The sequence below is a fragment of the Cetorhinus maximus genome, chromosome 11 (assembly GCF_964194155.1).
Source record: "Cetorhinus maximus chromosome 11, sCetMax3.hap1.1, whole genome shotgun sequence".
Taxonomy (NCBI): Eukaryota; Metazoa; Chordata; class Chondrichthyes; order Lamniformes; family Cetorhinidae; genus Cetorhinus; species Cetorhinus maximus.
In genome coordinates, this window is record NC_135889.1 from 60,919,340 (window position 1) to 60,934,473 (window position 15,134).

The window sequence follows — 15,134 nt, forward strand, 5'->3', positions numbered from 1 at the left end:
TATGATATTATTTAGGGGAGGAGGAGATGTAGTGGTATTGTCACTGGACTAATAATCCAGAGACCCAGGGTAATGCTCTTGGGACCTGGGTTCAAATCCCAAATAAAAATCTGGAACTAAAAGTTGACTGATCACCTTGAATTGATTGTCGTAAAAACCCATCTGCTTCATTGATGTCCTTTAGGGAAGGAAATCTGCCTTCCTTACCTGGTCTGGCCTACCTGTAATTCCAGACCCATAGCAATTTAGTCAACTCTTAAATGCCCTCTGAAATGGCCTAGCAAGCCATTCAGTTGTATCAAATCGCTACAAAGTCACAAAAAAGGAATGAAACCGCAAGGACACCCGGCATCGTCCTAGGCACCGGAAACGACAACGGCAAACTCAGCCCTGTCTCATGTCATCAGGTCAAACATGGGAATGGAAACCTCCTGTTGAGTACCACATACTGCCCCCCTCTGCGCCCCCTCAGCTATTGAATCAGTGCTCCCCCATATTAAACACCACTTGGAGGAAGCACTGAGAGTGGCAGAATGTACTCTGGGCGGGGGACTTCAATGTCCATCATCAAAAGTGGCTCGGTAGCACAACTACTGACGGAGCTGGTCGAGTCCTAAATGACATAGCTGCTAGACTGGGTCTGTGGCAGGTGGTGAGGGAACCAACAAGAGGGAAAAACATACTTGACCTCATCCTCACCAACCTGCCTGCCGCAGATGCATCTGTCATGACAGTATTGGTAGGAGCCCATGGGATCCAAGGCAAAGTGGCACATTGGATCCAAAATTGGCTAAGAGGCAGAAGGGTGATGGTAGAGGGATGTTTCTGTGACTAGAAGTCTGTTTCCAGTGGGGTTCCGCAGGGCCCGGGTGCTGGCATCCTTGCTGTTTGTGGTGTACATAAATGACTTGGACTTAAATGTAAGGGGCATGACCAAGGAGTTCGCGATGACATGAAAATTGATAGAGTAATAAATAGTGAGGAGGATAGGCATAAATTTCAGGAGGATAGCAATGGACTGGTCAGGTGGGCAGAGCAGTGGCAAATGGAATTCAACCCAGAAAAGTGTGAGGTAATGCACTTGGGGAGGGCTAACAAAGCAAGGGATTACACTATGAATGGTAGGATCCTGGAAAGTACTGAAGATCAGAGGGATCTTGGTGTTCATATCTACAGATCCCTGAAGGTAGCAGGGCAGGTAGATAAGACGGTTAAGAAGGCATATGAGGTACTTGCCTTTATTAGCCGAGGCATAGAATACAAGAGCAGGGAGGCTATGCTGGAACTGTATAAAATGCTGGTTAGGCCACAACTGGAGTACTACGTGCAGTTCAGGTCACCACATTATAGGAAGGATGTGATTGCACTGGAGAGGATGCAGAGGAGATTTACCAGGATGCTGCCTGGGCTGGAGGATCTGAGCTATGAGGAAAGATTGGATAGGCTGGAGTTGTTTTCCTTGGAGCAATGAAGGTTGAGAGAGGACCTGACAGACGTAAATAAGATTATGAGGGGCATAGATAGGGTGGATAGGAAGGCACTTTTTCCATTAGTAGAGGGGTCAATAACCAGGAGGCATAGATTTAAGTTAAGAGGTAGAAGACTAAGAGGGGAGTTGAGGAGAAAATTTTTCACCCAGAGGGTGGTGGGAGTCTGGAACTCACTGCCTGAAAGGGTGGTTGAGTCAGAAACTCTCGTAACATTTAAGAAGTATTGAGATATTCACTTGGGTTTGCAATAGCCTCCAGGACTATGGGCCAAGCACTGAAAAATGGGATTAATGTCATGAGATCTTTGTTGAGCAGCTGGTGGGCTGAATGGCCTCCTTCTGTGCTGTAGACGTCTATGAGTCTATAAGTGACTGCCACACAGTAACGTGGAGATGAAGTCCCACCTTCACATTGAGGATGCCCTCCATTGTGTTGTATGGCACTACCACCATGCTAAGTGATTTTAGACAGATCTAGCAACTCAAGACTGGAGGTGCTGTGGACCATCAGCAACAACAGAATTGTACTGAACCACAACCTGTAGCCTCATAACCCGACATATCCCCCAATCTACCATTACCACCAAGCCAGGGCATCAGCTCTGGTTCAATGAAGAGTGCAGGAGGGCATGCCAGGAGCAGCACCAGGCATACCTAAAAATGAGGTGTCAACCTGATGAAGCTACAACACAGGACTACTTGCATGCCAAACAGCATAAGCAGCAAGTGATAGAAGGAGCTAAGCAATTCCACAGCCAACAGATCAGGTCTAAGCTCAGAAGTCCTGCCACATCCAGTCGTGAATGATGATGGACAATTAAACAAGTCACTGGATAAGAAGGCTCCACAAATACCTCCATCCTCAATGATGGAGGACCCCGCGCATCAGTGCAAAAGATAAGGCTGAAGCATTTGCTCCAATCTTCAGCCAGAAGTGCCGAGTGGGTGATCCATCTCGGCCTCCTCCGGAGGTCCCCAGCATCACAGATGTCAGTCTTCAGCCAATTTGATTCACTCCATGTGATATCAAGAAATTGATGAAGGCACTGGATACTGCAAATATTGACAATATTCTGGCAATAAAACTGAAGACTTATGGTCCAGAACTTGCCGTGCCCCTAGCCAAGCTGTTCCAGTACAGCTACAACACTGGCAATTACAATGCAGCAAGCCAAGGACAGATATGTGGGTATGAGAGCAGGGTGGAGTGTTGAAATGGCAAGCGACAGGGAGGTCTGGGTAATGCTTGCGGACAGATCGAAGGTGTTCTGCAAAGCGGTCACCCAGTCTGCGTTTGGTCTCTTCAATGTAGAGGAAACCGCATTGGGAGCAACGAATGCTGTAGACTAAGTTGAGAAGTGCAAGTGAAATGCTGCTTCACTTGAAAGGAGTGTTTGGGCCCTTGGACTGTGAGGAGAGGGGAAGTGAAGGGGCAGGTGTTGCATCTTCTGCGGTTGCATGGGAAGGTGCCGTGGGAGGGGGTTGAGGAGTAGGGGGTGATGGAGGAGTGGACCAGGGTGTCACGGAGGGAACGATCCCTATGGAATGCTGCCAGGGGGGGTGAAGGGAAGATGTGTTTGGTGGTGGCATCATGTTGGAGTTGGCGGAAATGGTGGAGGATGATCCTTTGAATGTGGAGGCTGGTGGGGTGATGAGTGAGGACAAGGGGGACCCTATCATGTTTCTGGGAGGGAGGAGAAGGCGTGAGGGCAGATGCGCGGGAGATAGGCCGGACATGGTTGAGGGGCCTGTCAACCACCGTGGGTGGAAAACCTCGGTTAAGGAAGGAGGAGGACATGTCAGAGGAACTGTTTTTGAAAGTGGCATCATCAGAACAGATGCGACGGAGGCGAAGGAACTGAGAGAATGGGATGGAGTCCTTACAAGAAGCGGGGTGTGAGGAGCTGTAGTCGAGGTAGCTGTGGGAGTTGGTAGGCTTGTAATGGATATTGGTGGACAGTCTATCACCAGCTGCATTGTTCCAGTGAAGCTCAACGCAAACTGGAGGAACAACACCTCATCTTCCGACTAGGCACTTTACAGCCTTCCGGACTGAATATTGAGTTCAACAATTTTAGATCATGAACTCTCTCCTCCATCCCCACCCCCTTTCCGTTTCTTCCCCCTCCTTTTTGTTTGTTCCAATAATTTATATAGATTTTTCTTTTCCCACCTATTTCCATTATTTTTAAATGTATTTCCACCCATTGTTTTATCTCTACCTTTCAGCCTTTTTAGTATTCCTTCATCCCACCCCACCCCCACTAGGGCTATCTGTACCTTGTTTGTCCTGCTTTCTACCCATAATTAGCACATTCCTTTAGATAATATCACCACCTTCAACACCTCTTTGTCCTCTTGTCTGTGACATCTTTTGGTTATCTCCACCTATCACTGGTTTCTTGTCCCAACAACCACCCCCCCTTAAACCAGCTTATATTTCACCCCTTTCCTATTTTTACTTAGTTCTGTTGAAGGGTCATGAGGACTCGAAACGTCAACTGTGCTCTTCTTCACCGATGCTGCCAGACCTGCTGAGTTTTTCCAGGTATTTCTGTTTCTGTTTTTGATTTCCAGCATCCGCAGTTCTTTGCTTTTATCTCAAATCCATTGTGATGGGAGATCTCTGGTCTTGAGTGTTTGTCATGGGTTATCAGAGTGTCTCTCTCTCTCTCCCAGCTTGTGAGGGAAGGGAGATTAAAAAGAGAGACACAAAAATACTCAGATGGCCAGCTTTTTAATGCAAAGACTGCTGGGAAAGCTTTCGCCAGGGTCAGGATGTTAGAATGCAGGCCAGTGGTTAGAAGTTATTTTGTTTAAATCAAGCAAAATGGCCCACTGATTTGGGAAAATGTACGATGTTGATGCTGCACTGTTACATGAAGACAGGTTGTACAGATTTGAATTAAACAAGCCCAATCATAATTGTTGTTCTGTATGTTCAGTTGCTGTAGAATAAAGTAGCTCGATGGTTGTACCTGCTTTCATCTTACCAAGTCTTCTGTTTGCAACTTCAAATAGATGGGAGCGTGTGAAAGACAGAGAGGGCTGAATTTTAACGTTGTGATCTGCTTACAGTGGGGTAGGCCGACAGCACATCAGGAACCTGGAAGTTTGAGCAGTGGATTGGTTAGTGGCTTTTTAGCTGAGTCATGGCGTTAGCATTCCACTTCTAGATTTCCCAATTGGAGCAGGCAGGCGCAATGATGACTCGCAGTTGACTTTTGACGGTTCACCATCTAAAGGGACCCTGCAAGGGTCAGAATTGAAGCATTCCATAACTGTCAGGAGAGAGCCAGCTATCATGGCGACGGTGTGTCAACAAGGGAGGGTGGTTCTCACCCCTGTACATCATGCTGCAGGCGGTAAGGGCCCACAGAAAGATTCTGTTCTCTGTGGATGGGAAAAAAGGAAGACAGCCTCAGAGGCCAAACAGGCATGGCTGGAAGTGGCAGAAGTGAACAGCAGGAGTGTGGTGCCTTCTTCTAGGTACAGTGCTTCAAGAGGTTCAATTACCTGAACTGGGCTCAAATGGTGAGTGACATAGCACATTGAAGTGCAAATCCCTTCACTCTGACTTTTCTTCTTCTGCAGCACTCCTCAGACTAACACAATCTTGCACGTGCATCTATTCCTCTTGTTTAAGGCACCTCCTTACATCCTGATCTGACAAGCCAACCCCAAAACTCCTGACTTAATTTCCACGTCACACCTATCCCTCACAGTAACCCTCCACTAATGTCCTTCCAGCCTCTCAAATCATTCCACTTCTCACACTCATAGCTCTCTTCTTTCTTTGCAGGAGAAGAGAGCACAGAACACCAGGGCGAGGCCGGAAACTGGGATGGCCCACCAGTCAACACAACCTTGAGTGCTATGGAGGAAGATGCATTGGAGATAAGCAGAGTCCCACCTTATATGGCCATTAAAAATGGAGAGAAAGATGTCTCCTAGCAACCTGGTGACAAAATTAGCTAGCCCACAGCCACATGGCATACAACACTCAGTCATGTCAGCTTGATGTCAGCAGCTACTGAATATGATGACCTGCACAATGATGCCTGAGAGGCGTCTCATCCTGGAGCCCTAATTCATCTCCTTCATTTTGCACAGGCCCTGCAAGCTTCCTTCAGGAGCTGGTGCCAGAGGAGGATGAAACATCCTTGGAGGAGGTCATACATTCTGAAGAAGAGCCATCATATGACTCATGCACCCCCACAGAATCACAGAAATTTAATGGCACAGAAGGAGGACCATTCGCCCCATTGTGTCTGTGCAGGCTCTCCAAATGAGCATTATGACCTCGTGCCATTGCCCTGCCTTTTCCCCGTAACCCTGCACATTGTTTCTATTCAAATAATCATCTAATTCCCTCTTGAATGCCTCGATTGAACCTATCCCCCCCACACTTCCAGGCAGTGAATTCCAAACCCGAACCACTCGTTGTGTGAAAAGGTTTTTTCTCACCTCGCATTTGCTTCTTTTGCAAATCACTTTAAACCTGTGCCCTCTCGTTCTTGATCCTTTTACAAGCGGGAACAACAACTCCCTATTTACTCTGTCCAGCCCCCTCATGATTTTGAATATCTCTATTGAATCTCCTCTTAGTCTTCTCACCAAGGAGAACAGTCCCAACTTCTCCAACCTATCTTCATAATCTCCAAAGTGTTCACATCCTTCCTATAATGTGGCACACAGAACTGTACACAATACTGCAGCTGAGGTCTAATGAGTGTCTTATATATATTCAGCATAACCTTCTTGCTCTTGTACTTTATGCGCCTATTAATAAAGTCCAGGATACTATATGTTTTATTAACTGCTCTCTCCACCAGTCCTGCCACCTTCAGTGATCTATGCACATATACAACCAAATCTTTCCACTCCTGCACCCACTTCAAAATTTCACTCCTTATTTTCTATTGTCTGTCCATGTTCTTCCTACCAAAATGCAGAACTTCACACTTCTCCACATTGAACTTCATCTGTCACCTATATGCCCACTCCACCAACTTGTCTATGTCCTTTTGAAGTTCCACACCATCCTCCTCACAGTTTACAACACTCCCAAGCTTCGTATCATCCATGAACTTTGAAATTGTCCCCTGCACACCAACATCTAGATCATTAATATATATCAGGAAAAGCGAGAGTCCCAATAACAACCCTTGGGGAGCTCTACTATAAACCTTCCTCCAACCTGAAAAATATTCATTGACCTCTCTGCTTCCTATTTTTCAGCCAATTTTGTATCCACATTGCTACTGTCTCTTTTATTCCATGAGCAATAACTTTTCTCACAAGTCTGTTGTGTGGCACTGTATCAAGTGCCTTTTGAATGTCCCTGTATACCACATCAACAGCATTACCCTCACTGACCTTTTCTGGTAGTTAGTTAGACACAATTTCCCCTTTAGAAATCCATGCTGGCTCTTCCTTATCAACTCATATTTTTCCATGTGACTACTAATTCTATCCTGAATAATTGTTTCTAGAATCCTGCCCACCACTGAAGTTAAACTGATTGATCTGTAATTGCTGGGCTTATCCTTACAACCTTTTTTGAACAAGGGTATAATATTTGCAATTCTCCAGTCCTCTTGGCACCACCCCCGAGTCTAGGAAACACTGAAGGATTATGGCCAGTGCCCCTGCAATTTCTACTCTCACTTCCTTCAATATCCTTGGATGCATCTCATCCAGTCCCGGTGCATTATCAACTTTAAGTACCCACAGTCTATTCAACACTTTCTCCTTATCAATTTGGAACCCTACTAGTGACAGAGTTCCCTCGTCTGTCACCATGGCCTGGGTAGCACCTATCTCCTTGGTAAAGACGGATGCAAAGTATACATTTAATACCTCAGCCATGGCCCCTTCGTCCATGTGTAAATTCCCCTTTAGGTTCCTAATCGGCCCTACTCCTCCTTTTGCTACCCTTTTACTATTTATATGCCTATAGAAGACTTTGGGATTCCCACTTATGATGGCTGCCAGTCTTTACTCATAATCTCTCTTTGCTTCTCTAAGATGCTTTTTCACCTCCCCTCTGAACCTTCTGTATTCCTCTTAGTCCTCAATTGTATTTTCTACCTAGCACCTGTCGTAAGTACACTTTTTCTCTTTTATCCTAATATCTACCTCCTTTTTCATCCAGGGAGCTCTGGGTTTGTTTGCCCTACCTTTCCTTTTCAATGGAATATACTTTGACTGTGCCCGAATCAATTCTTTTTTGAAGGTAGCCCATTGTTCAGCTACAGTTTTTCCCGCCAATTTTTCGTTCCAGTCTATCTGGCCCAGCTCCGTTCTTGCTCCATCAAAGTCGGCTCTTGTCCAGTTAATTATTCTTACTCTGAATTGCCTACCGTCCTTTTCTATCATCATCCTAAAACATACAATACAATGATCACTGTCTCCTAAATGTTCATCCACTGCCACTTGATCTACTTGGCCCACATCATTCCAAGAACCAGGCCCAACAGTGCATCTTTTCTTGTTGGATTGGACACATACTGCTGTAGAAAATTCTCCTGAACACAATCTAGGAGCTTTTGCTCCTTTCTGCCCTTTACACTACCACTGTCCCAGTCTACATTTGGGTAATTAAAGTCCCCCATTATAACTACTCTGTAATGCTTGCATCTCTCTGTAATTTCCCTACAGATTTGCTCTTCTACATCCTTCTCACTAGTTGGCAGTCTATAGACTACACTGAACAATGTAATTGCACCTTTTTTGTTCCTTAGCTCTAGCCAAATTGATTCTGTCCTTGAACCCTCTGGGACATCCTCTTTCTCCAGCACTGCAATGCTGTCCTTAACCAATACAGCCACCCCTCCTCTTTTCCTATCTGTTCTGAATACCTTGTACCCAGGAATACTTAACACCCAGTTCTGCCCTTCCTTGAGCCAGGTCTCTGTTATCACCACAACATCATATTTCCACATGGCAATCTGCACCTGTAACTCCCCAATCTTATTTACTATACTCTGTGCATTCACAGACATGCACAGTAACCCTGACTTAGATTTTGTTACTTTCTCCCTCACCCCGGCTTCACCTATTAACTTACTATTCTCTATACTGATGCTATTTGTCCCTCCAGTATTTTGTGCGCCATGGTATTCCTCTCTAATATTTTCTCTTGGTTCCCACACCCCTGCTGAGTTAGTTTAAAGCCCTCCCAACAGCACTAGCAAAACACCCTGCAAGGAACCCAGTCCCAGCTCTGTTCAGGTGCAACCCATCCGGCTTGTACACGTGCCATCTCCCCTAGAGCCAGTCCCAATATCCTATCCCAGGAATCTAAAGCCCTCCCTCCTGCACCATCTTTCCAGCCACGCATTCATATGCCTTATCCTCCTATTTCTGTACTCACTGCCATGTGGTGCTGGGAGAATTCCGAAGATTACTACATTTGAGGTTCTGCTTGCTAATTTTCTACTTAGCTCTCTAAATTCTGATTGCAGGACCTCATCCCCTTTCCTACCTAAGTCATTGGTACCAATGTGGAGCATGGCCTCTGGCTGTTCACCCTCCCCCAGAAGAATGTCCTGCAGCTGCTCTGTGACATCATTGACTGTTCACCAGGGAGGCAACATACCATCCTGGAGTCACGTCTATGGCTACAGAAATGCCTATCTATTCCCCTAACCAATGAACCCCCTATCACTATTGCTCTTTCTTTCTTCTTCCTCCCCATTTTTTCAGTGGAGCTGCTCGTGGTGCCACACACTTGGCCCTGACTGCACTCCCCTGAAGAACCAGTGTCCTCACTAGCTTCCAAAATGGAAAACCAATTTGTGAGGGGGACCCCAAGGGACTTCTGCACTATCTGCTTACTTCTCTTGGACTGCCTGGTCCCTCTGTTTCCAGGCCCTTAAGCTGCAGTGTGACCACCTCTCTGAACATGCTATCCACGTAGCTCTCAGCCTCGCGGATGCGCCACAGTGACTCCAGCCGCCGCTCAAGCTCTGAAACCCGGAGCTCCAGTTTCTGTAGCTGGCAGCACTTCCTGCACATGTGGTCAGCTAGGACACCGGTAGCATCCATGACTTCACACATATTACAGGACACGCATTCCACTTGACTGAGCCCCCCTGCCATGTCTTAACTCTACTTCCCTTATGTTAACTTTATTATACTTCGGGTTATTTATGTTACTTTACTATATTGGCCCTACATTTCCCTTATTCCTGGTGCTTCTCAGTTAAATCCAAGTACAGCAACTTGTTTAAAAATATTACACCTTTCTAATTTACTCACCAGATCCTACTTACCAAGGCCAACGCTCTTCTTTATGAGGAAAGGTAGAAAAGGAAAGGAGTACCTCCTCCCTCCTCACCGAACTCCTTCAGTCACCTCTGCTCTCGAACTCTCGCCACTTCTCACGCTGCTTTTATAGCTCTTCTGCTCTCTGCTAGGTGCTGCTTACTGCCTGTCCCAGGGTCCTCCTCTCACACTCTCCTTTAGGTGCTGCTGACTGCCTGTCTCAGGGTCCTCCTCTCACACTCTCCTCTAGGTGCTGCTGACTGCCTGTCCCAGGATCCTCCTCACACACTCTCCTCTAAGTGCTGCTGACTGCCTGTCCCAGGGTCCATCTCTCACACTCTCCTCTAGGTGCTGCTGACTGCCTGTCCCAGGGTCCTCCTCTCACACTCTCTAGGTGCTGCTGACTGCCTGTCCCAGGATCCTCCTCTCACACTCTCCTCTAGGTGCTGCTGACAGCCTGTCCCAGGATCCTCCTCTCACACTCTCCTCTAGGTGCTGCTGACTGCCTGTCCCAGGGTCCTCCTCTCACACTCTCTAGGTGCTGCTGACTGCCTGTCCCAGGATCCTCCTCTCACACTCTCCTCTAGGTGCTGCTGACAGCCTGTCCCAGGGTCCTCCTCACACACTCTCCTCTAGGTGCTGCTGACTGCCTGTCCCAGGGTCCTCCTCTCACACTCTCCTCTAGGTGCTGCTGACTGCCTGTCTCAGGGTCCTCCTCTCACACTCTCCTCTAGGTGCTGCTGACTGCCTGTCCCAGGGTCCTCCTCTCACACTGTCCTCTAAGTGCTGCTGACTGCCCTTTCCTAGGATCCTCCTCTCACACTCTCCCACCAGCTCAGATACACTCTCCTTGATTGGGCCCCCAAGGCAAGATGTTGGGTTGTCACATGGTAAGGCACACATCACAAATGAGCAGGAACAGATGATAGGGACAGGGACAGCAGTGAAGAGTCCCCATTGGAGAGTGCAGGACCCTCCGGGCTCTGCTCAACTGGATGCAGATTTGAGCCTCAGGGGTCATTAATGAAGAGGACCATTCTGGAGCAGCATCATAAAACGTATGGTGTTCTGTCAGTGTTTCCAGAAACACTGCACACGATTGCAGAGATTAGAAAACTCCACCTCTGCCATGAGTGCCATGATGTTTTGAACCTTTGTGCTGATGCCTGTGTCCGTGAAAAGATTGGCCACCTGCTTGGAGCATCAAAAGTGACAGACAACTGAGTGCATGCTGGCCCTTACCAGTGCCCTGCCACCTTAGGCAAGTTGGAGGAAAGCCTCACCTTGGCTGTTCAGTGCCTCAAAAAGTACAACAAGGTGCTATCCAGCTTTTGGCTGGCAGGGAGGTATGGGTGGGCCATGAGAAGGAAGATGGAGAAAAGGGCACATGGAAGTGGGGACTCTGCTCAAACCCTGCATTGCTGCCCCCTGTCCTGAGGGCTGAGTCTGCCCCAGTTGGAGTTGGTGCAGACTTTGGCAGGTATCTCACGGGCTCCAAAACTCAGAGGAAGTCAGTTCAGAGCATCTGAGCAGGGGGGCTGGCAGCCTGCCTCCCGTTCTGCTGAAGCCATAGGGGCAGCATCGCACAGGAGTGATAGGAAAAGGAAGAGAAAGTATTTGCTGTTTTTCAAGGGTAATCACTTGGGTTTTTAACACTGTGTTAAACTGCCACTGATATGTTCAATGTTTACTAATCTTCCCCAACCACCTGCCAAGTGACCTTCAGTCTTGAGGAAAATGATACAAGAGTGAAAACTGAGCAATGGGTGTCAGTGAGAGAGATGGATTGTTGACTGTGGGACTGCTTTGTCCTGAGTGCTGAGGCTGGTGGAGGAGGGATGGGGGGTAACAGTGGGTAGTGGCACTGCCTCAGATTAGCTGACGTGTACTTGAATGAGACTGTTCCAGGCATCCCCGGTAGCTAAGTGAGCAGCTGCAGGTTCCCACGATATATCAGGCCCTCCTCTTTCCTGTTGCTTCTCCTCTTCTTCATCCTCTTCCAGAAATAGAGCAGTCATCATCTTCTTCTTCCTACAGCTCCAGTCCTCACTGCTGTGCTATGCTGTGCAAGGGGCAAGGGGCAGTACATCACTATCATTCTGGAAAGACTTGCTAATGCATACTGAAGGGTGCTCCCCAGATCTGCCCAGGCACCTGAATTGCATCTTCAGCATCCCGATCGCTTGCTCAGTGACCACTCTTGCGCTCATGTGGCCTACGTTTTCCTGGACATCAGTGGTAGGGCTCCTCACAGATGTCATCAGACACATCTTTAGAGGGTAACCCTTGTCTCCAAGGAGCCATGTGCTGACTCTACTTGGAGGTGCAAATATCTGTGGGAGACTTGACTGGCACAGAATGAAGGCATCATAGCAGTTTCCTGGGCATCTTGCACAAATATGGATGATAATCTTTTGGTGGTTGCGTACCAACTGACCATTAATGCAGTGGAATCTCTTTTGTTTGACAAATACTACTGGCTTATCTGAGGGCACCCTGATTGTCACATGGATACAATCTATGACCCCCCTGGACCTGTGGAAATCCAACCAAATTTGAGAACCCCCCTCTTTCTGACTGACTTTATCAATAGTGAAGTGGCCATATGTGGCGGCTCTGAAAAACATGGCATCTGTCACCTGGGAGATACACTCGTACACAGCAGCCTGTGAGATTCTACAGATGTCATCTGCTGACCTCTGAAAGGGGCTGCAAGCAAATAAATCCAGAGTTGTGGTGATCTTGACCACCACTAGCAATGAGTGTGCATCAGGTCCACTTGGAAGGAGGTTTTGTTCCAGGGGGCTTTAATGTCAGCAGTGACCTGCACGAAAGTCAGATCCTCCTGAAGCACTGTTGCTCCACTATGTCCTGAAAACTCATCCTCTGTATAACCTGTGTTAGGGGGATTGCCTCCTGCTCATCCCTCTGTTCTGTGGTGCAGCAGGTGGTTGAAGAAAAGGTTGTTGCTGGTATACTCCCCCTGCTTTTGGTGTACTCCTCTGCTGTTGGTGTTCTCCCCCTGCTGTTGGTGTTCTCCCTCTGCTGCTGGTGTACTCCCCCTACCGTTGGTGTACTCCCCCAGCTGTTGGTGTACTCCCCCTGCTGTTGGTGTACTCCCCTTGCTGCTGGTGTACTCCTCCTGCCGTTGGTGTACTCCCCCTGCTGTTTGTGTTCTCCCTCTACCGCTGGTGTACTCCCCTTGCCGCTGGTGCACCCCCCCCCACCCCCCGGCCATTGGTGTACTCCCCCTGCCACTGGTGTACTCTCCCTGCCGTTGGTGTACTCCCCCTGCCGTTGGTGTACTCCCCCTGCCGTTGGTGTACTCCCCCTGCCGTTGGTGTACTTCCCCTGCCGTTGGTGTACTCCCCCTGCCATTGGTGTACTCCCCTCCGTTGGTGTACTCCCCCTGCCGTTGGTGTATTCCCCCTGCCGTTGGTGTACTCCCCTTGCCGTTGGTGTACTCCTCCTGCCGTTGGTGTACACCCCCTGCCGTTGGTGTACTCCTCCTGCCGTTGGTGTACACCCCCTGCCGTTGGTGTACTCCTCCTGCCGTTGGTGTACACCCCCTGCCGTTGGTGTACTCCCCCTGCCGTCGGTGTACTCCTCCTGCCGTCGGTGTACTCCCCCTGCCGTCGGTGTACTCCCCCTGCCGTCGGTGTACTCCCCCTGCCGTCGGTGTACTCCCCCTGCCGTCGGTGTACTCCCCCTGCCGTCGGTGTACTCCCCCTGCCGTCGGTGTCCTCCCCCTGCTGTTGATGTACTCCCCCTGCCGTTAGTGTACTCCCCCTGCTGTTGGTGTACTCCCCCTGCTGTTGGTGTACTCCCCCTGCTGTTGGTGTACTCCCCCTGCTATTGGTGTACTCCCCCTGCTGTTGGTGTCCTCCCCCTGCTATTGGTGCTGCTCCTCTTGTTCCTCATCTGTGGTATGAGGTATAGCTGCATAAACAGATCCCATGCCGCTGAGAAAGCTGACAGTTGGGAAGTGCAGGTCAAAGACAAAATCTCCTAAGTAACAGAAATGACCTCCAAAGTGTTGGAAATCGCTTCTAAAGCAATGAAAGCACACTCTCAGAACAAGTTATCCAAGCAAAAGTCTTTCACTTAGGCAAAGAAGCAGCTATCATATCTCAGTAATCAAGGCTCTCCAGCCTCTCGTTTGCTCGGCCTCATCAACCCCCACAGTCCCCTCACCCTGTTTAACCTGATAAGTTCCAAGGAGTCCAGGAAACCCATGTGCTGATAGTTGAATCCAGGGTTAGTAGCACTCTTTCCTCTAATTCGCAAGGTTGTTGGTTTGAGTCTTACACCAAGACTTGAGCACAAAAATCAAGGCTGACATCACTGTGCAATAGTAAGGGAGTGCTACACGGTTGGAGGTGCTGTTCTTAGAATGAGGAGTTAAACTGAAGCCCTATCTGCCCTCTCAGGTGGATGTAAAAGATTGCAGTGCACTATTTTGAAGAGCCAGGGAGTTAACTCCAGTATCCTGGTCAACATATATCCCTTAATCAACATCACAAAAACAGATGATCTGGCCATTATCACATTTCTGTTTATGGGTCTGTTATCATCCTTGAATTAGGTTGTCCTTGGTCAGGATTGATAGAGACTGCTGGAGGCAAGGCTGTTAGTAAACTTATCCGGTGATGAATTTGTGATTCCTTCGCCTGCAGTTCATGGGAAATCTTCAGTCTGGTTCTCTTGCGGTTTTCACATGATTCTATTAGGTTCTGGTCTGCAGAGCACTTGTTTCAGTCATCTCAAGATCTCTGAATAATTTTGGAAATTCTGTCCTGAATTCTTTTGGTTTTTCTTGGCTTCCCAATTTGTCTACTTTATCGATGATTTGTGGATCTGTGCAAGCTTTTGACTTAACAGTGAATTCTGTTGGTTTTGGATCATGTACAAAGATTCTGTGATTTCTCTTCCTTTGTTCTGATGTTTGGTAGTCAGCTGCCCCTTGACCTTCAGTTGAATGTCTTCTGGGCTGTGGAGTGATATGGTGGATGATTGGAGGGATTCTTGCTTTCACCACTGTTCTGTGTCTGAAAGAACTGGAACTCCTGCTTCAGTGTTTAATTTAAAGCTTGTTTTATGTCCTTTGAACATGATATCTGCACTGCAATAGTTGCCATTAGATCCTGTAATTTCTCCCAAGAATGGCACTTCATTGTCATTTTTGTCTTCAATTTCTTGAATGTTACATGTTTCTATTGGCTGTCCTTTAATTTCTGTGTTAGTCAGTAGGCACTAGTCAGTAGTGCAGACAACACAATGGTCAAACAGGACACAAAAACAAAGAGATGGCAACATACAAGCCTTTGATACATATTTCAGCCTTAGAAGGAACACCACCATAGAAAGGGTAAAG